This window comes from Palaemon carinicauda, chromosome 2 (assembly GCF_036898095.1).
Source record: "Palaemon carinicauda isolate YSFRI2023 chromosome 2, ASM3689809v2, whole genome shotgun sequence".
Taxonomy (NCBI): domain Eukaryota; kingdom Metazoa; phylum Arthropoda; class Malacostraca; order Decapoda; family Palaemonidae; genus Palaemon; species Palaemon carinicauda.
This window is the reverse complement of record NC_090726.1, coordinates 161,362,843-161,383,511: the sequence shown is the minus strand read 5'-3', so window position 1 is coordinate 161,383,511 and position 20,669 is coordinate 161,362,843. Positions and strand designations below refer to the sequence as shown.

General features: G+C 43.0%; 1 protein-coding gene across 5 annotated transcripts in view; it reads left to right on the top strand.

Moving 5' to 3' along the window:
* LOC137628396 (serine-rich adhesin for platelets-like) overlaps positions 1–20,669 on the top strand; it is a 162,544-nt gene that overhangs the window by 114,852 nt on the left and 27,023 nt on the right. The window lies entirely within an intron of this gene.

Sequence of the window (20,669 nt, the reverse complement as noted above, 5' to 3'; positions counted from 1 at the left end):
AACATAAAACATATTAAGAATAAATGATGAACAATGTATATAACTCAAATGAACATAAAACATATTAAGAATAAATGATGAACAATGTATATAACTCAAATGAACATAAAACATATTAAGAATAAATGATGAACAATGTATATAACTCAATGTTTATAACCCTCTAATATTTTTTCTCAATTTTGCTCCATCTTATATTCATGCATCTCCATCAAAATACCCTGTCCAGGATTGATAATCTATTAATCTGATAGGGGAAGTATTCATGAACCAAACAAGTAACATCTTCAATAAGTTGAGGATAGATTACATAAAAGTACTGTATCCTATGATCATTTATTGAATGTTGATTACCAACGCTTAGACATCGATAGCCTGATCCATTTTTTGGTGTGGCACTTTAGTTCCTTGAATGTCCTAAGCCTCGTGGACTTGAAAGTTGTTGGAATTGTAACTATCGATACCATGAGTATACCCAGAAGTTTTTTTTTTTTTTCATTAATTGGTAATTACAGGTAACATGAAGTTCATTTTCATGGGACTTAAATATATTTAATTCAACATTGATCTTACTTCATCAGGGTTTTATAATGCTATTTTTCCTTGTTATTTATAAATACTGCAGATTTATTAGCTCCAACGTTATCTGATATTTTGTGCAAGATAGCAAGAAGAGGAGCTTTTAGCACTTTTTGGAGAATGGCTAATATTACTCCCTTATGTAAATGTGTTTGTGGTAGCTCAAGTACAACTGATTACCGCCCAAATTCCATAACTCCCATATTGTCTAAAAATTTTGAAATTCTTTTGGCAAAACGTCTTAATAGGTTTGCTGAAGGTAATCATCTGTTCCCTATTTTGCCATTTAGTTTTTGTAAAGGCCTTGGAGCATGTGATGCCCTTCTTACAATCTCCAATGCTGTACAGAAATCCCTTGATTGTGGTCAGGAAGTTCGTATGATTGGCTTTGATTTTAGTGCTGCCTTTGACCATGTTAATCATGAGACCCTTGTTTTCCAACTCAAACAGTTAGGAGTAAGTGGGTTGTTTCTTAGCATCATTATTGAGATCTTAAGTAATAGATTGCAAAGAGTTGTGGTTGATGGACACCATAGTGAGTACTCTATAGGAATGTGATATCTGATGTTCCTCTGGGTAATGTTTGTGGCCCATTACTTTTCATACTATATACATATGACATGTGGTTTGGCCTAGAAAACAAGCTTGTTGCATATGCAGATGATGCTACACTTTGCATCAATTCCATCTGAATATAGATCTGGGATTGCTGAATTCCATTTATTGCATGGTGCAAATTATGGGGCATGAAGTTGAATCCTAACAAAACTCAAAATAGGATTGTAAGTAGTTCAAGTACAGTGGCTCCTCAACATCCAAATCTCAGTATTGATAATGTTTCTTAAACTCTATGACTTTTAGAACTTAAGGTGTGATTCTCGATAGCAAATTTACTTTTGAGAAACACATTAAGTCTGTCTTCTTCAATTGCACAAAAAATTATCTTATTGAGAAAGTCTTTCAAGATTTTCGGTGATCAATCAATTCTGGAGAAGTGTTTTTAATTCTTTCATTCTACCTTCTGTTGAGTATTGTTCTGTCTGGTCTTCAGGTGCTGATTCTCATCATAATTTGTTGGAGAGAATATAGTGTATTAAATTTCTTATGCCTGATCTAGATATAAATCTCTGGCACCTTCGTTCAATTAGTTCGTTTTGCATGTTGCATGAGATTTTTCATAATTCTCATCGTGCTTTACACTCAGATCTTCCCGGACAGTTCCATCCTGTTCGTAATATTAGGCATGCAGTTAATTCTAATAGTCAGGCCTTCTCCATCATGAGACTCAATACGACACAGTATTCTAGAAGTTTTATTCCAGCTGTGAGAAAGTTGCGGAATGATCTTCCTAATCGGGTAGTTGAATTGGTAGAACTTCAAAAAGTCAAACTTGCCGGAAATGTTTAAATATTAAGCAGGCTGACATAAGTCTTTTTATAGTTTATATCTGTTTTAATGTTACTGTTTTTAGAATATTTTATTAATTTTTTCGCATATCGCTTATTCATTTCCTTATTTCCTTTCCTCCCTTGGTTATTTTTCCCTATTGGAGCCCTTGAGCTTATAGCATCTTACTTTTCCAACTAGGGTTGTGACTTAGGTAATAATAATAATAATAATGATAATAATAATAATAATAATAATAATAATGATAATAATAGTAATGACAAGCATTAGGAAGATTTGGTGGCATTTGAATCTGGATTAAACATGATGAAGAATGAAGCTATGATTGTGGTGGATGGACCTGAAGCAGATCATAAAGTCAAGAGTGTGGCACATACTGTATACTGTTTTTGATGGAGTTATACGTGAAAGTTAAAGTGAATATGGATATTCCTAAGAAAAGATGGAAAAGTAAATAAGTAGGGAGATGAGTTAAGCATATTGAGTACATTTGTGAATGTTGATGATGAAAGGTGTGTTTTGGGCTATCATTCAAGGACAAGTGTGGTAACTGATGTGCCAGTGTCCTTGTCTCTTGGGTTTCTTAGTTGCAAGTTAGCTTGAATAAATAGAACCCTGCAACAAGAGAGGGAATATGAAAAGGAGAAAAATAAAATGAATCATAATTTGAATGAAAACAATAAGTAGAATGTGTATAGCATGTTGCAAGAAACAAGATTTGAGTTGGGGAAATGTGAACTTGGGAACATCGTGGTTTACTTAATTCAAGATGGTTTTGAACAAAGAAAACCTATATATGTGTGTTATGTACGAGCCTGTATGTGTACAGTATTGCACTGTCTACAGCAGTGGTTCCCAAACTAGGGGCCATAAGCTGATGCTAGTTAAAAATAAAACCAAAAGGGTTGAGAGGGTAAGCATCCTGTAGGGGGAACTCACAAATCACTTCATGTTTCAACAATTCCTTGCTGTCTAGCACACGATTGATACGTTATTTTTATATACATATATGTGTATATATATATATATATATATATATATATATATATATATATATATATATATATATATATATATATATATATATATATATATACAGCATATATATATATATATACAGCATATATATATATATATATATATATATATATATATATATATATATATATATATATATATATATATATATATATATATATATATATACAGCATATATATATATATATATATATATATATATATATATATATATATATATATATATATATATATATATATATATATATATATATATATATATATATATATATATATATATACAGCATATATATATATATATATATATATATATATATATATATATATATATATATATATATATATATATATATATATATATATATATATACAGCATATATATATATATAATTTTTGTACTTAATTCAGTTTGCTTGATATAAAACAAATATGGGGTATATCAAAGTAAGTGACAATTTTAAATATTTAACTTAGCCGGTGAATATATAGCTGCAACTCTGTTGCTCGACAGACAAAAAACTGTACAAAAAACTCGCCAGCGATCGCTATACAGGTTGCGGGTGTGCCCATCAGCGCCAACTGTCGGCCAGATACCATACTCAATGTAAACAAAGACTCAATTTCTTCTCTGTCGACGTGTCGACAAGACGTACTTTTACTCGCTGTAGAACCTGGAGTTTTCTCAACATATTTGGTGAAGTACTTCATTTTGGTTTGAGCTTTCGCAGTGCAGGTGTTTTATTTTCATCTTAAATCTTGAACTCGTTTTGGATAGATTTAATTTTTGGTGACAAAGAGAGTATGGACTTTCTTTGACTTTTAAATGGCCGACCCTTCCCTTAGACGGAAGTGTGTTTAGGCTTTTAGTAATTATCTTATCACGTTATAAATTAATTATAGATTTCCTCTATATATTTTATATCTCACCGCCTTTATTAGGCCTCTTCGATTAACTTTCCATTTATAATAAACATAAAAAATAAATTTTAATGTTTTGTTTATATGCGACCTTTCCTGAGAGTAGGCGGTCCTAACTTGGAAACCGAAGTTAAACAACGTTGAGCCCTTTCAATCGTAAATAGCTTTTAGAGAGCTAATGATTTAAAACTTTTTATATGAAATATTTTATGAAAGAATTTCTTTGAATAGTCTTCGTACTGTTTTCAAAGATGAACTAACGTTTAGTTTATTTATGCTACGCAGTTTGCGCTCTATCGTTACGATAGAGAGAGGTTCACGGTTTCACTTTGCAGAAAGAGTAAATCGATTCTGACGTTTTGTTCATTCTTCTTTCAAAGCTTAAATGTTTTAAATTCTATTTTAAAGGAACTTTTTAATTGAAAAAACCTTTCAGTTTTTTCCTTTGGTCAAATAACATGTTTTTTTGACGAAACGTAATTGGGCTATTCTCTTAGGTGCGAAATCAAGAGAGAAAGAGAGAGAGAAATAGAGACGGAGGGAGAGAGAGGAGAGAAAACGTTCCGTTCAGGCGGGTAACGTTGTTCTCGAGTTACTCTCGTCCCTAGTCTCTGTACGGGGAAAGGATAAAACGTTTTTAGTTTTATTCTCGTCCCCAGGCAATGTACGGTGAGAGATTGAAAACGTAGTTTTGAATGAACTAGTGTTTATTCTCTTCCCCAACCACTGATTTTTTATCTTAAAAGATGTTTACTGTTTTTTTTTGCTGGTATTAATGTGCTTGCATTATACGACTGATTTCGCATTTACTACCTTTTGATGAGGGTAGAATTGCGTGCTTCAGGTAGAAATCAGTAAAAGTTTCGATTTCAGTGAAATAAGTGCAAAACAGAAAATCGTAGTGATAAAGTGATATTGCGCAAAGTGTTACAGTGTTGCGTCCGAGGGTTCGTCTGTTCGTGCCTGTCGTTCACCTAGTCCGGGACCTCTTGCAAGCTCCCAAGCCCAGGGGAGAAGTAATGTCGTACGACTTATGGGTTCGAGAGGCCTTGATCAGCGAACAGACGTTTCCCTCTATGGTATCGGGTGTATCTTACCAAGATCTCCCCTACCATAAGGCGAGAGAGACATTTTTCTCCTCGTCATCCGAAGGCTTTTCGCATAAGAAACCTGAACAAGGTTTCGAGGCCCTTAAGCGAAAGTCAGTCCTTTCAGGACAGGTCCAGCGTCCTGGTTGCAGCCATTAGGACAGCTCTGACCCTATGCTGTCATCGGAAAACTGCTCGCCGCCTAACAAAAGCGTAACACAGACTCCGAGAGTCTTTTTTGTTGGCATAGTGTTGCGGTCACAGACGTTACCCTCGTCTCTTACCGCAACCATTTCCGTTGATCCTAAATGGGTTGTACGGCAAGACATGCAGAATATGCTTGCCTCCCTTATGGAAGACTATTCTGCCGATTAGTCCGTTGAGCCTAGCCGTTTATCTCATCGAGATCCTGGCTTTCAGCCAACCTAACGTTCCTTTGTGCATCCTGTTGACGTTGGCGTAACTAAGTCACGTCAGTCAGGTTGTTTAGAACCACACTCGATGCGGTCTCGTGTGGATTTTCAGCCACATTTGGACGTTAGGCCACTTGCTGATGCTCCTGTTGACGTTCAGGACGTTCGCTAACAATCGGAGTTGACTTGTTTTGACGCTGTGCGTCAACCTCCGCATTCTAGAGTTGTTTTGACTGCTCATTCTAGGCAGTCAAAGCAGTCTCGAGTGGACGCTGTGCGTCCTCACGCACCTGTTGTTGTTGACAGTTCACAGACTGTCAAGCAGTTACATGACGTTGCGTCCTGGTCTCTCGCACCTGTTGTTGTTGACAGTTCACAGACTGTCAAGCAGTTACATGACGTTGCGTCCTGGTCCGCTACCTTTGCACCAGTGCGTGTGGACTCTGCTTGTAAAGCATTGCCACCACGGTGGGTCTCTCCCTTGCTTGAGACTCAGCTATTTTCGGACTAGGTTCCTTTAGATGAGGAAGTTGCTGTTCCCCCTCCTACTGATATTCCCTTGAGGACTCTGTCAGACGGAGAGGAGCCTAAAGCTGCTTAGCCCTCTATGGACTTTAATTAAATCATGCTGATTTTTAAGGATCTTTGTCCGGATCTTTTTGTAACTGCTGCTCCTCGTTCGCCTAAACGTCAGAGCTTACACTAGGCCTAACTACTTCGAAGCCGTTGTTTATAAGCTAGTGCTCTCTCGCTCTCCTAGAGAGCTTTACGTTTGCTAGGCGACTGGTTTATCACCAGGAGGAGTTTGGGGGATACAGCCTTTGCTTTCCCTTCTTTTGACAATTATGTCATGCATAAACAAGGCTTTCAGGGATGGAAAGCGGTACCGCCTCAGTCGCTAACCCCGTCTGTTGCCGCACCTGCTCCCATAGACCCTAAATGGGCTTTGCTGCAAGACATGCAGTCCAAGCTTGCGTCCTTGATGGAGGACTTTAATGCGGAGAAGGTTGCTGCTGAACCTTCTGGCCAACAACCTTCCATGCGGTCGGTTGTGCGTCCTGTTGACGCTGAGGTAACCTTCTCGCGTCTACCAGTTGAGGTGGTTCCTCCACCGATGCGACCCATTGTGGGTTGCCAGCCGCACGTTGACGTTAAGCGACGCTCGGAGGTGGTTGTTGACATTCAGGACGTTCAACAACCATCAGAGGTGACTTGTTTTGACGCGGTGCGTCAACCTCCGCAACCCGGTATGGTTTTGACTGCACAACCCAGACGGTCTAGACAGTCTCGGGTGGACGCTGTGCGTCCTCGCACACCCATGGTTGTTGACAGTTCACAGACTGTGCAGCAGTTCCATGACGTTGCGTCCGGCTCCGTCACGCATGCACCAGTGCGACCGGACTCAGCGAGCCAGACGTTGCCCACTCCGTTGCCGTTTCCTCATCAGTTTTCGGATGAGGAACTATCTGATGAGGACGTTGCTGAACAACAAGACGATCAGCCCCCAGAATAGATCAAGCCCTGCTATCCATCCAGAAGATGCTGAAGAAGGAACGCTGCTCAGTCAGGCTGTGGATGAGTCTGGTAGGGACGCTGTCATCCCTGGAACAGTTTGTATCACTAGGAAGACTACACCTCCGTCCTCTTCAATACCATCTGGCTTTTCACTGGAAAAAGGACAAGACGCTAGAAGCGGTCTCGATCCCGATTTCCGGAAAGATAAAGTCTTGTCTGACTTGGTGGAAGGACAATATCAACCTAAGAGAGGGTCTTCCCCTGGCTGTTCAGACTCCCCACCACGTTCTCTTCTCGGACGCATCGGACTTGGGCTGGGGCGCGACACTGGACGGTCGGGAATGCTCAGGTCTGTGGAACTCGAGTCAGAGGAGCATGCATATCAACTGCAAGGAGCTGTTGGCAGTTCATCTGGCCTTGAAAAGCTTCGAGTATCTCCTTCGAGGCAAAGTGGTGGAAGTAAACTCGGACAACACCACGGCCTTGGCGTACATCTCCAAACTAGGAGGTACCCACTCACTGACGTTGTACGAGATCGCAAGGGACCTGCTCATCTGGTCAAAAGGTCAAAACATCTCCCTAGTAACGAGGTTCATCCAAGGCGACTTGAACGTCATAGCAGATTGTCTCAGTCGGAAAGGGCAAGTAATTCCAACCGAATGGACCCTCCACAAGGATGTGTGCAAGAGACTTTGGGCCACTTGGGGTCAACCAACCATAGATCTCTTTGCAACCTCGCTGACCAAGAGGCTTCCAATCTATTGCTCCCCAGTCCCGGACCCAGCAGCAATACATATAGATGCCTTCCTCCTAGATTGGTCACATCTGGATCTCTACGCATTCCCACCGTTCAAGTTTGTCAACAAGGTACTGCAGAAGTTCGCCTCTCACGAAGGGACAAGGTTGACGTTAGTTGCTCCCCTCTGGCCCGCGAGAGAATGGTTCACCGAGGTACTTCGATGGTTAGTAGACGTTCCCAGAAGTCTTCCTCTAAGGGTAGACCTTCTACGTCAGCCACACGTAAAGAAGGTACACCAAAGCCTCCACACTCTTCGTCTGACTGCCTTCAGACTATCGAAAGACTCTCGAGAGCTAGAGGCTTTTCGAAGGAGGCAGCCAGTGCGATTGCTAGAGCAAGGAGAGCGTCTACTATTAGAGTCTACCAATCGAAGTGGGAAGTCTTCCGAGACTGGTGCAAGTCAGTTTCTGTATCCTCGACCAGTACCTCTGTAGCTCAAATAGCTGATTTTCTCTTATACCTGAGAAAAGGACGATCCCTTTCAGCTCCCACTATCAAGGGCTACAGAAGCATGTTGGCATCGGTCTTCCGGCATAGAGGCTTAGATCTTTCCAACAATGAAGATCTGCAAGACCTCCTTAAGTCTTTTGAGACCACCAAGGAGCGTCGTTTGGCTACCCCTGGATGGAATTTAGACGTGGTACTAAGATTCCTCATGTCAGACAGGTTGGAGCCGTTACAATCAGCCTCCCTGAAAGATCTCACTCTTAAGACACTTTTCCTGGTATGCTTAGCCTCGGCTAAAAGAGTCAGTGAGATTCATGCCTTCAGCAAGAACATCGGATTTTCGTCGGAAAAAGCCACTTGTTCGCTGCAACTTGGTTTTCTAGCCAAAAATGAGCTACCTTCTCGTCCTTGACCTAAATCTTTCGATATTCCCAGCTTATCGGAGATCGTAGGCAATGAACTAGAAAGAGTCTTATGCCCTGTTAGAGCTCTTAAGTTCTATTTAAAGCGTACTAAACCTTTACGAGGCCAATCTGAAGCTTTATGGTGTTCAGTTAAGAAACCATCCTTGCGTATGTCAAAGAATGCTTGGTCATACTTTATCAGATTGTTAATACGAGAAGCTCATTCACATCTGAGTGAGGAAGACCGAACTTTGCTTAAGGTGAAGACGCACGAAGTTAGAGCTGTAGCAACTTCCGTGGCATTTAAGCAAAATAGATCTCTGCAAAGTATAATGGACGCAACCTATTGGAAAAGCAAGTCAGTGTTCGCGTCATTTTACTTGAAAGATGTCCAGTCTCTTTACGAGAACTGCTACACACTGGGACCATTCATAGCAGCGAGTGCAGTAGTGGGTGAGGGCTCAACCACTACAATTCCCTAATTCCATATCCTTTTAATCTGTCTCTTGAAATGTTTTAATGTTGTTTTTATGGGTTGTCCGGAAGGCTAAGAAGCCTTTCGCATCCTGGTTGATTTGGCGGGTGGTCAAAGTCATTTCTTGAGAGCGCCCAGATTATGGGTTTGATGAGGTCCTGTTGTATGGGTTGCAGCCCTTGATACTTCAGCTCCTAGGGGTCTGTCAGCATCCTAAGAGGATCGCGAGGCTCCGTAAGGAAGACGTACTTATAAGGCAGAGTAATCGTCTAAGTCGACTTCCTTACCAGGTACCTATTTATTTTGTTTTTGTTATTTTGATAACTTTTAAAATGAAATAAAAACTCTTAGCTCATAAGATGTAAACATATTTAACTGGTCTCTACCCACCACCCTGGGTGTGAATCAGCTATATATTCACCGGCTAAGTTAAATATTTAAAAATGATATTTTAATTATAAAATAAATTTTTGAATATACTTACCCGGTGAATATATAAATTAAACGACCCTCCCTTCCTCCCCAATAGAGACGCAGTGGGATGAGAAGAAATTGAGTCTTTGTTTACATTGAGTATGGTATCTGGCCGACAGTTGGCGCTGATGGGCACACCCGCAACCTGTATAGCGATCGCTGGCGAGTTTTTTGTACAGTTTTTTGTCTGTCGAGCAACAGAGTTGCAGCTATATATTCACCGGGTAAGTATATTCAAAAATTTATTTTATAATTAAAATATAATTTTTCACTCAGTATAATGATAAGGCTTCCTAAGATATGGATTCTGTATGAGAACCTGTGTTCTTAACTTGCGTATCAGCAAGGGAGGGTTGGCAACTACCCTAATTTTGGATTTATAAGCATTATTGATAAACGTGTATTGAGGTCTCACCGTGTGATTTGTCACAAAATGCTTACAGCTGAATTGCCAAACTTAAATTGGACCTGGAAACATGCATAGCATCTCAATATGTTGTTAAAGATTTTTTTTTTTTCCGGAAACAATTGAATATGAAGAAGAGACAAGGACTTGATCCTAGTGGTTCCATTCACCAACAAAAGGCTGTAGTAGTGGAAGCATCTTTTCTCGTATCCTTTGAGATAAAAAATGAAGCCTCACACAGTTGAGGTTAGGAATTAATTTTGTCATGTATCAGAACAACGGTTAAGCTTATTCTGGGAGAGAAAATTATTGAAAAGTTGAATGTTCTTTCCTCCTTATATGACGCAGTGCAATACCGAATATCTGATGATATGAAAGAGCAGGTGATACAAGAAATTGTAAGACCTAGATTATTTAGTATTCAGCTTTATTAGAACATGATGTCCAGTAAGATATGTTCATGATGAGGACTTGCTGGAAGAATTCTTATCTTTTGAACTTCTTGAGGAATCTACAAAAGTTGAAGATGTATAGCAGAAATTTACAGAATTTTATGAAGCTTAAGGTCTTGACTCGGGCAATCTCTGTGGGATATGCCCAGATGGGGCTCCAGCTATGTTGGGGTCTTAAAAGGTTTTGTTACAAGAGTAATACAAAAAGCACAAGATGCTATTTCTCTTCACTGCATGATCCACAAGCAAGGTCTTGCATCAAAATCATTACCCTCAGAATTACAGAATACTTTTGATACCATTGTTAAAGTATGTGCTCTTAAAACACGCATTTTTCAAGAAAATCTGCCAATATATAAATGCAGTTTATGAAACCCTCCTATTCCATTCAGCAGTTTGCTGGCTATCCAAAGAAAACGTAACTCGGCATGTATGTGTGCTCAAAAGAAGTGATAACCCTCTTTCTCAGGATATAAAACCAGCAAGATTTACTGCCAGCATGGTCTGTAGATGGCTTCATAATGCGGCCTGCCTACTTTGTTGACTTATTTAAACAGTTGAAAACACTTGACCAAGGTAAAAGATTTTGTAGGCCAAATCAAAGCTTTCATTCGTAAAATGAAGAATTGTAGTCGAAAAGTTGGAATGGGAATTAGTAAAAGTACTGTACATATATTACCTTAGGACCTTTGCGTCAATAGGCGTAGGAGCATGTGATGATGATGATGATGATGATGACATATATTATTATTTTTTTGTATGAACCTAATGAGTATAGGTCTGCAGACATCACTGCAAACATGGGTTATGGAAGGGGGCCATGGATAAGGATCACCCATGAAAAGTGGGTAGCGATGAAAAAGGTTTGGGAACCACTGTTATACAGTATGCAAGGAACGAAAGTCTACTCAAAGCTGTTTAATGTGTGGGTATTATCAAGTACATTACCTTTTTCAGAAGAGAGCACACCAAAAATGCTAATAACTGCAGTTATCCTAGAAAGGAAAAGAATAAACAAGCAAATGATCCCAGGCACCCACTTTAGAACTATCGAAAAACAAGACGAAGTTTGAAATCACGGAAGAGTTTCATGACAGTGAAAGAACTAGCAACCTCAGACCTATCAAAATACAGACTGCATAAATGGAGAGGGACTGGCAGTCTGACCACTAACAATGCCCTCCCTAACCTAGTGAAGACCTGCCCTGTAGATTCTCCCTTACTAGGAGGAAATAGGTCACCCTGAATAGAGGAAGAAGAAAAACTGGTAGGACAGAGATTTACATAAATGGTGCTGAAAATCCCTACGGAGAGACAATCCTAACAATGAATCTCTTTTCATGTACTTACCGCTAGGGCCCACCTGTTTGGACATGGATCCAAAAACAGTAACTGATACAGCACGACAATTGGTAAAACAATGGTGTGATAGGATATGATGATGACTGCAGTTATGGCAGCAGAGTGGCCTAAGGAAATAGTACACCAATAACTGCATTTATGACAGCTGAAGGGCACTTTCATTTTAAAAATGACAAATTGGGAAGTAATTTGTCTTTTTCATAGCATACAAACTTGGAGCTATTTATAGCCACCCGTTGAGATACTACCGCTAGAGTTATGGGGTCTTTTAACTGGCCCGAGAGTACTACATTGGATCCTTCTTTCTGATTATGGTTCATTTTCCCTTAGCCTACACACACACACACACCGAATAGTCTGACCTATTCTTTACATTTTCTCCTCTGTCCTCGTGCACCTGACAACACAGATATTACCAAACAATTCTTCACCCAAGAGGTTTCTGCACTGTAAAGGTTCATTGGCCACTTTCTTCTTGGTAGGGGTAGAAGTGAATCTGTAGCTATGGTAAGCAGCTCTTCTAGGAGGACACTCCAAAATCAAACCATTGCTCTCTAGTCTTGGGTAGTGTCATAGCCTCTGTACCATGGTCTTCCACTGTCTTGGGTTAAAGTTATCTTGCTTGAGGGTACATTCGGGCACACTATTCTATCTTATTTCTCTTTATTATTATTATTATTATTATTATTATTACTAGCTAAGCTACAACCCTAGTTGGAAAAGCAGGATGCTATAAGCCCAAAGGCTCCAACAGAGAAAATAACCCAGTGAGGAAAGGAAAAAAGGAACATAGAATACTTTAAGAAGAGTAACATTAAGATAAATATCTCCTATATAAACTATAAAAACTTTAACAAAACAAGAGGAAGAGAAATATTACAGAATAGTGTGCTCGAGTGTACCCTCAAGCAAGAGAACTCTACCCCTAGACAGTGGAAGACCACGGTACAGAGGCTATGGCACTACCCAAGACTAGAGAACAATGGTTTGATTTTAGAGTGCCCTCCTAGAAGAGCTGCTTACCATAGCTAAAGAGTCTTCTCTACCCTTACCAAGAGGAAAGTGGCCACTGAACAATTAGTACAGTAACCCCTTGAGTGAAGAAGAATTGTTTGGTAATCTGTGTTGACAGGTTTATGAGGACATAGGAAAATATGTAAAGAATAGGCCAGACTATTCAGTGTGGATGTGTGTAGGCAAAGGGAAAATGAACCGTAACCAGAGAGCAGGATCCAGTGTAGTACCATCTGGCCAGTCAAAAAGACCCCATAACTCTCTAGCAGTAGTATCTCAATGGGTGGCTGGTGCCCTGGCCAACCTACCTACCTACCTACCTTGTTTTGTTAGATTTTATAGTTTATATAGGAGATATTTACTTTAATGTTGCTGTTCTTAAAATATTTTCTTTTTCCTTGTTTCCTTCTCTTAGTGGGCTATTTTCCCTGTTGGAGCCCCTGGGCCTGTAGCATCCTGCTTTTCCAACTAGGGTTGTAGCTTAGTAATTACTATTAATAATGATGAAATTTCATCAATTAGGTATGGATTCATGTACATACATACATATACCAAAGGCACTTCCCACAATTTTGGGGGGTAGCCGACATCAACAAATGAAATGAAACAAAAAAGGGGACCTCTACTCTCTACGTTCCTCCAGCCTAACCAGGGACTCAACCGAGTTCAGCTGGTACTGCTAGGGTGCCACAGCCCAACCTCCCACATTATCCACCACAGATGAAGCTTCATAATGCTGAATCCCCTACTGCTGCTACCTCCGCGGTCATCTAAGGCACCGGAGGAAGCAGCAGGGCCTACCAGAACTGCGTCACAATCGCTCGCCATTCATTCCTATTTCTAGCACGCTCTCTTGCCTCTCTCACATCTATCCTCCTATCACCCAGAGCTTTCTTCACACCATCCATCCACCCAAACCTTGGCCTTTCTCTTGTACTTCTCCCATCAACTCTTGCATTCATCACCTTCCATTCTCTCAACATGGCCAAACCACCTCAACACATTCATATCCACTCTAGCCGCTAACTCATTTCTTACACCCGTTCTCACCCTCACCACTTTGTTCCTAACCCTATCTACTCGAGATACACCAGCCATACTCCTTAGACACTTCATCTCAAACACATTCAATTTCTGTCTCTCCATCACTTTCATTCCCCACAACTCTGATCCATACATCACAGTTGGTACAATCACTTTCTCATATAGAACTCTCTTTACATTCATGCCCAACCCTCTATTATTTACTACTCCCTTAACTGTCCCCAACACTTTGCAACCTTCATTCACTCTCTGACGTACATCTGCTTCCACTCCACCATTTGCTGCAACAACAGACCCCAAGTACTTAAACTGATCCACCTCCTCAAGTAACTCTCCATTCAACATGACATTCAACCTTGCACCACCTTCCCTTCTCGTACATCTCATAACCTTACTCTTACCCACATTAACTCTCAACTTCCTTCTCTCACACACCCTTCCAAATTCTGTCACTAGTCGGTCAAGCTTCTCTTCTGTGTCTGCTACCAGTACAGTATCATCCGCAAACAACTGATTTACCTCCCATTCATGGCCATTCTCGCCTACCAGTTTTAATCCTCGTCCAAGCACTCGAGCATTCACCTCTCTCACCACTCCATGTGAACTGTGTAATTAAATTTTAACAATATTTATACTTGTTGCTTGACATGATTTATACTAAAATTCTCAATTTGGTAAATTCAGTAGTAATGTCTTTCAAGTGTTGATAACCATCATTAATTTGGCTCTAATTTGTGGTACTTACTCTCCCTGTCAAAATAATCAAGTCACTATTTTCATAAAAAAAAACTTCCATGCATCATTCATGATTTTTCAATATTAATCTTACCCGATAATCATGTAGCTGTCAACTCCGTTGCCCGACAGAATTCTACGGACGGGATACGCCAGCGATCGCTATACAAGAGGGGGGTGTACTCACCAGCGCCACCTGTGGCCAGGTACTGCAGTACTTCTTGTCAACACCACCTCAATTTTTCCTCTGTCGTGCTTCCGGCAAGACCTACATGGATACGCTTATAATTTTGGAGTCTGTTCACGGTTTTGGTGAAGTATTGCTCTGAGATTTCAGCTTTCGCTATACAGGAAGCTTTTCCCTTAGCTTAGATAGCTTTTGGATTAATTTTGATTAATGGTATAACGATCTTTGCTTTAATTTGGAAACCCCCCTTGACTGTTCTCTGATTCAAGATGTCCGACCATTCTCAAGCTCCTACCCAAAGACGATGTAGTGTTAGGACTTGTGTTAGGCGTCTTCCGAAGGCCTCGGTTGATCCTCACACCGTTTGTTCCGACTGTAGGGGAAAATCCTGCCAGTTGGAAGATCGATGTAAGGAATGTGCCGGACTTTCGGAATTTGATTTTATTCAATTCCTCAAATATACGACTAAGTTAGAGAGGGAGAGAGTTAGGAGGAGTTCTGCTCGCTCTTTGCTTTATTCCTCCCCCCATGATCCTCATCCTTTTCCTCCCCCTGTAGTGGCTACCCCCGAACCTATTATTAGTGCTCAGCCAGATATGTCGGATGTTTTACGTGCCATTCAGGCTTTAGGTGATAAGGTGGAGTCGGTAGTGAGTGACCACAAGTTCCTCTTGGCAGACGTCAAGGAACTTAAAGTGAAAAGTGCAGTGGGAAGTGGTAGTGCCAGTGCTGTGCCTAGTGTCAGTGTCAGTGTTGCGCATGAGGATACTTCTGTGCGTGCCAGTCGTCCTCCCAGTCCGGGACCTCTTGCAAGCTCCCAAGCCCAGGGGAGAAGCAATGTCGAAGGGCAAAAGGGTTCGGCAGGCCTTGATCGGCGCACAGTAGTATCCTCAGTGGTTGCGGGCGTATCTTATAGAGATCGTCACTTCCACTCTCAGACGATTGAGCCCTTAATTTCCTCGTCTGCAGAAGATTTTTCCGGGAGGAAACGCTGGACTCAGGTCTCAAGGCCTCTTAAGCGTAAGGTCCAGACCGCGCGAGTCCAACAGCCCAGGTGTAGCCACTGGGCTAGTTCGGACTCGCCGCAGTCATCGGATGGCTGCACGCCTCCTAAGAGAGGTAAGGCGATGCCTCAACAGACCTCAACTTCTGTTAAAGCTATGCCTCAACAGACCTCAACTTCTGTTGATCCTAAGATGGCTATGCTGCAGACTATGCAGTCGCAGCTTGCGGTGTTGATGCAGGAGTTTCAGGCAGAGAAGGTTAATACACCTCCTCCTGCGAGCGCTCCTCCTCCTCTGCGCAGTCCAACCTGCCAGACGTATGATGTTGAGGTTCCTCAAGCTACCTCCATGCGTGAGCTGCCACATTGGGAGTTGCCAGATACCAGCGCTGTGCAGCAACCTCCACTTTCCTTGAGGCAGGAGCCTCTTGCCACGCGGCAACCTCCTCAACACTGGGGACAGGAGTCTTTTGCTTTGCAGCAACCTCCTCTACCCTTGAGGCAGGAGCCTCTTGCGTTACAACCATCCTCGAGGCAGCAACCTCTTGAGGTACGACTACCTCTACCATCCTTGAGGCAGCCACCTCAACTCTCGCGGCAGCCACCTCCACTTTCCTCGAGGCGAGAACCTCAACTCTCGAGGCAAGCACCTCAAGAACCTCAACTCGTGAGACAAGAGCCTCTCTCTTCGCAGCCACCTCAACCCTTGAGGCAAGCGCAACTCTCGAGGCAGGAACCTCATGCTATGAGACAGCCACCTCAACGCATGCAACAACCACTTTCTTCTCAGCTTGAGCCGCTTCCCATTCAACTTGAACCGCAGACTATGCAGCATGAGCCTCATGCTTTACAGCATTCGCCTCTCACCATGCTTGCTCCTCAGACCTCCGCAGAACCTCCTTCATCCCAGCCTCATGACTTTGTCATTACCAGCCCTCATCCTCTTCAGCAGAGACTTGAGGATGAATCCGCAAGTGCGCATGCACCCGCTCTTCAGGATTCAGCCATTCAACATACCGCTTTATCTTTACCTCTCGCTTCTCAACCCTCAGGTGATGAGGTTTCTGAGGATGAAGCTGCTCACCTGGATGATCCTTCATCTGATGTGGAGGAACCCAAGTCATTGCCACCCTCCATTGACTTTCGCAAGGTCCTTGCTCTGTTCAGAGAGTTATACCCTGATCACTTTGTTTCTGCTACCCTTCGCTCTCCTCCATCCGAGTTCTCTCTAGGCATGCAACCTGTTAAGTCTGCCTACACTAAGCTTGTCTTCGCTAGATCATCAAAGAGAGCTTTGAGAATGTTGGGGGATTGGTTGCAGTCCAAGCAGCAACTGGGAAAGACGTCTTTTATGTTTCCTCCTCCTAAGCTGACTTCTAAGGCGGGCGTCTGGTATGCCACGGGAGAGGAACCAGGCTTGGGGGTCCCTGCCTCTGCCCAGGCTGACTTCTCAAGTTTGGTTGACTCTCCACGAAGGTCGGCTATGAGACGCTCTAAGGTCTGCTGGACCTTTTCTGACCTGGACCACTTCTTAAAGGGAGTCTTTCGCGCCTTTGAAATTTTTAATTTCCTCGACTGGTGCCTGGGGGCCTTGAGCAAGAAGACTGCCCCTTCTGACAAAGACTCGGCCATGCTGATCATGTCCTGTATGGACAAAGCAATTCGCGATGGTTCCGGCGAACTTGCCTCTATGTTTGTATCGGGAGTCCTCAAGAAAAGGGAACAACTTTGCTCCTTCCTTTCCACTGGTATCACCTCTTGCCAAAGGTCACAGTTACTTTTTGCTCCTCTTTCTAAGTTCCTGTTTCCTGAGGATCTTATCAAGGAATTGTCTGCGGCTCTTATACAGAAGGATACGCATGACCTCGTGGCCTCTTCAGCACGGAAGGCTAAGGTTGCACCTTCAGTACCTAGAACTTACCGCACCCCAGTGGCTGATACTCCTGCTACCAGATTTATTCCGCCCTTTCGTGGCAGAGCCCCCAGCCGAGGAGGTACCCGCCCAGACGGTCACAGGGGCAGGTCCAAGAAAGGTACCAAGTCTTCGAAAAGCAAACATTGACTCTCCTCCTCTCCAGACAGCTGTAGGAGCCAGACTCAAGATCTTCTGGCAAGCTTGGGAAAGAAGAGGTGCAGACGCCCAGTCTGTCAAGTGGCTAAGGGAGGGTTACAGGATACCATTCTGCCGCAATCCCCCTCTGACCACTTCTCCCATCAACCTCTCTCCCAACTACAAGGAAAAGGACAAGAGGCTAGCGTTACATCAAGAGGTGTCGCTCCTGTTACAGAAAGAGGCAGTGGTGATAGTCCGGGATCATCAATCCCCGGGCTTCTACAACCGTCTCTTCCTGGTGGCCAAGAAGACAGGAGGTTGGAGACCGGTGCTGGACGTCAGTGCGCTCAATGCTTATGTCACCAAGCAGACGTTCACTATGGAGACGACGAAGTCGGTCCTAGCAGCGGTCAGGCAGGAGGACTGGATGGTCTCGTTGGATCTGAAAGACGCCTACTTTCACGTCCCCATTCATCCAGACTCCCAACCTTTTCTGAGATTCGTTTTTGGAAAGGTTGTGTACCAATTCCAAGCCCTGTGTTTTGGCCTAAGCACGGCACCTATGGTGTTTACGCGACTGATGAGGAATATTGCGAAATTCCTCCACTTGGCAGACATCAGAGCCTCCCTTTATTTAGACGACTGGCTGTTAAGAGCCCCCACAAGTCGTCGCTGTCTGGAGAGTCTCAGATGGACTTTGGACTTGACCAAAGAACTGGGTCTTTTGGTCAACTTAGAGAAGTCCCAGCTTATTCCTTCCCAAACTATCGTTTACCTGGGAATGGAGATTCGGAGTCAAGCTTTTCGGGCTTTTCCGTCGGCCCCAAGAATCAACCAAGCCCTAGAGTGCATCCTGAGCATGCTGAAGAGGAACAGATGCTCGGTGAGACAGTGGATGAGTCTAACAGGGACCCTGTCATCGTTAGCCCTGTTCACCGAGTTAGGGAGACTCCACCTCCGCCCCCTTCAATACCATCTAGCAGCTCACTGGGACAAGAATATGACGCTCGAAACGGTCTCTATTCCTGTTACCAAAGAGATGAAGACTACTCTCATGTGGTGGAAGAGCAACATCCTTCTCAAGGAGGGTCTCTCGTTAGCTGTTCAGACCCCCAATCTTCATCTCTATTCGGACGCATCAGACTCGGGCTGGGGCGCGACCTTGGACGGACAGGAATGCTCGGGAACATGGAACAAGGAACAGGAAACGCTTCACATCAATTGCAAGGAGTTGTTGGCAGTACATCTGGCCTTAATGAACTTCAAGTCCCTCCTGCTAAACAAGGTGGTGGAGGTGAACTCCGACAACACCACAGCCTTGGCGTACATCTCCAAGCAGGGAGGGACTCATTCGAGGAAGCTGTACGAGATAGCAAGGGACCTCCTCATTTGGTCAAGAAGTCGAAACCTCACGCTGGTAACGAGATTCATTCAGGGCAATATGAATGTCTCGGCAGATCGGCTCAGCAGGAAGGGTCAAGTCATCCCCACAGAATGGACCCTTCACAAGAACGTGTGCAACAGACTTTGGACCTTGTGGGGTCAGCCAACGATAGATCTGTTCGCTACCTCGATGACCAAGAGGCTCCCATTGTACTGTTCCCCAATCCCAGACCCGGCAGCAGTTCACGTGGATGCTTTTCTGCTGGATTGGTCCCACCTCGATCTTTATGCATTCCCGCCATTCAAGATCATCAACAGAGTTATTCAGAAGTTCGTCTCTCACGAAGGGACACGGCTGACGTTGGTTGCTCCCCTTTTGCCTGCAAGAGAATGGTTCACAGAGGTACTGCAATGGCTGGTCGACGTTCCCAGGACTCTCCCTCTAAGAGTGGACCTTCTACGTCAACCTCACGTAAAGAAGGTACACCCAAGCATCCACGCTCTTCGTCTGACTGCCTTCAGACTATCGAAAGACTCTCTAGAGCTAGAGGCTTTTCGAAGGAGGCAGCCAGAGCGATTGCCAGAGCAAGGAGGATATCCACTCGCAGAGTCTATCAATCCAAGTGGGAAGTCTTCCGAAGCTGGTGCAGAGCCAATGCAGTTTCCTCTACCAGTACCTCTGTAACCCAAGTTGCTGACTTCCTGTTACATCTTAGGAATGTTAGATCTCTTTCGGCTCCTACGATCAAAGGGTACAGAAGTATGTTGGCAACAGTTTTCCGCCACAGAGGCTTGGATCTTTCCTCCAACAAAGATCTACAGGACATCCTTAAGTCTTTCGAGACCTCTAAAGAACGTCGCTTGTCCACTCCAGGCTGGAATCTAGACGTAGTCTTAAGGTTCCTTATGTCTCCTAGATTTGAACCTCTCCAGTCAGCCTCTTTCAAAGACCTTACTCTCAAAACTCTTTTCCTCGTCTGCCTTGCAACAGCCAAAAGAGTTAGTGAGGTTCACGCCTTCAGCAGGAACATAGGATTCACATCCGAAACAGCTACATGTTCCTTACAGCTCGGGTTTTTGGCAAAAAATGAACTTCCTTCACGTCCTTGGCCTAGATCGTTCGAAATTCCTAGCCTTTCCAACATGGTGGGTAACGAGCTAGAAAGAGTTCTTTGCCCTGTCAGAGCTCTAAAGTACTATCTTAAAAGGTCAAAACCTATACGAGGACAATCAGAGGCCTTATGGTGTGCCATTAAGAAACCTTCGATGCCTATGTCCAAGAACGCAGTTTCGTATTACATAAGGCTTCTGATTAGAGAAGCTCATTCTCACATGAAGGATGAAGACCTTGCTTTGCTGAAGGTAAGGACACACGAAGTGAGAGCTGTGGCTACTTCGATGGCCTTCAAACAGAACTGTTCTCTGTAGAGTATTATGGATGCAACCTATTGGAGGAGCAAGTCAGTGTTTGCA